The sequence below is a fragment of the Triplophysa rosa genome, unplaced genomic scaffold (genome assembly GCF_024868665.1).
Source record: "Triplophysa rosa unplaced genomic scaffold, Trosa_1v2 scaffold60_ERROPOS404118, whole genome shotgun sequence".
Classification (NCBI taxonomy): domain Eukaryota; kingdom Metazoa; phylum Chordata; class Actinopteri; order Cypriniformes; family Nemacheilidae; genus Triplophysa; species Triplophysa rosa.
Genome location: NW_026634624.1, coordinates 57,663 through 59,847, shown reverse-complemented (window position 1 = coordinate 59,847; position 2,185 = coordinate 57,663). Strand labels below are relative to the sequence as shown.

General features: G+C 38.9%; 1 non-coding gene across 1 annotated transcript; it reads left to right on the top strand.

Moving 5' to 3' along the window:
• Window positions 1–1,865: 1,865 nt before the first annotated feature.
• On the top strand, window positions 1,866–1,939 carry trnak-uuu (transfer RNA lysine (anticodon UUU)). The gene has a single exon. It is a non-coding gene; the product is annotated as a tRNA-Lys (tRNA).
• The last annotated feature ends 246 nt before the right edge of the window (window positions 1,940–2,185 follow it).

Genomic DNA, 2,185 nt, shown 5'->3' with positions numbered 1-2,185 from the left:
TGAACGCACATTGCGATCAGAACGACTCGCAAACAAATGACTCCTTTGAACCAATTCGTTTACATAGAATGTAAGAGATCAGTGAATCGTTCAAAGCTCAGTGAACTACAAGAGAACGTAGGGTGTGAATGAGCTTTGCTCATTTAGTTAGACTGGTTACTTATGGGCGAAAAAGTCTTATAAAAAAGGCTTATATTAAAATTTTCAACTTTTCTGTTTGATTGAATAAATTTAATGCTTTATATAACTTATTAGTTTTCATTTCATCAAATTTTTTTAGAACTTTATTATAAGTGTTTTGTTAAGACACTTATCCCATGTTTTTCATTCCGGAATTAATTATTATATATTTTTTAATTAGTCAGTGTCTGTGTTTATTAAGCTTAGTTTTCCCCTGTCACTTTGACTGGGGGAGAAAAGTTGTGTGCTTTGAGGAGGAAGAAAAATAAGGGTTGCAGTAAAGTAAAATGGTGCATAGTTGGGGCCCCCATACATGGATTTGCCTAGGGCCCCCAAATCACTAAATCCGCCCCTGGTCGTTACATACCTTATGATAATAATGCTATCTCTGCTTCTGCGGCAGCACCAGCACATATTGAAGCGTTATGGTTTTAGTCCGAGGTACATTAGACACGAGAATCATTGATTTTCATTAATGAGATCGCGTGGGTGTTTGAATCGAGATCGCGATCTTTTAACGATTAACCGTGCAGCTCTAGTATACAGTAGGAAGTCTCTGAGGACACAGCTTGCACTAACAAGCAAATAGTAAACTGCTCCCGGCATTAACCTTCACAGTATATTCATGTACTGTAAATATTCTCTGTTATTTACATGTACTGTATTTTGTGGGAATAATCATGGGTTACTTGTCATGTATTAGATGGATTGTCGAACAAGCACAATGTTTTAACCTATTACCTCAGATTGAACTCATTATATCCGAAGCAATACATTTGCTCTATCTGTGGAGTGACCTTTACAGGTAATGTAAGGAGGTGCGGGCTTTATTAGGTCTTGCTGGTATTGGTGCCGATGCTGAAGTTTTTATCACCCCTAGCTGTAATGACTCGCTGGCAACCGGACCAAAGTGGCTTGAACCTCTGGTGTACTTTCTTACACTCTTAGCAATGCCAATGGCGGAGTGATATTTTCTTCAAAAAAGGTTTTGAAATGATTCCTGCCAGTCTGTCTGTTATTGTCTCCAGTGACTTGTGAGGTCCCCGGGGCTCAGAGTCGTGACTAGCTCATTTTGAGAACCGTTCCTGCAAATGGGGATCAGAGTTTTTGGCTTTGATTTTGTGGCTTTGCCTCTGAGTTAAGTTGAATAGAGGCAAGGCAACAAATCCGGTGAAGTGCATTGCAATTCTTTGTTTCTTTGTTCTTTATTACTTTGTACTTGAGTAAATTTGAATTTTTATTAAATATTGAATGATATTTGTTACCATTAAATTTATTCAGGAAATGTATTAATATATTAAAATTAGTGCTGTCAATCGATTCAAAAAATTAATCTGATTAATCACACATTTTCTGTGATTAATCACGATTAATCGCACATAACAATAATATTTTAAAATATACTTTTACATTTTAATAATTTCACATTTAATCTTCAAATTGATGTAGAAACAACATATTTCTTTAACAGCGTCATTTTATGAATGAAAGAAAACATTTTGATATTNACAAGTTAGTAGTTCTACGAATTTACGTTTGATTAAAGTGCGGGGGAAATGATGATGACACACGCGTGCACCAGCAGTGCCAAACGGACACACTCCAGGAATTCCATCACTGTTCAGAGCGGGGCGTGTACTCGCGTTGCTGTGCCTCTTCTTGCATCTTTACCAAGACTAATGTGCGCCGGCATTAGCTCAGTCGGTAGAGCGTCAGACTTTTAATCTGAGGGTCCAGGGTTCAAGTCCCTGTGATGGGAAAGTTACCTTTACCTTGTGAGCTGTTCTGGCCCCGCCCTCTGTTGAAAAAATGAAAAGAAAACGTTTGCTCGTGAGTTGGATTCGACATACGAGCTTTGCTTCAGCACATGCACCATAAATTCCTTGAGACCTCAGCAAAACCTGCCAATCCCCTCCCTGCAGATGTAGTCAAGAATTCCTGCTGGCGCAGCTTTGCCGGAGGGCCGGTGGCTTGCCGTGACTGTATAGTGGTTAGTACTCTGCGT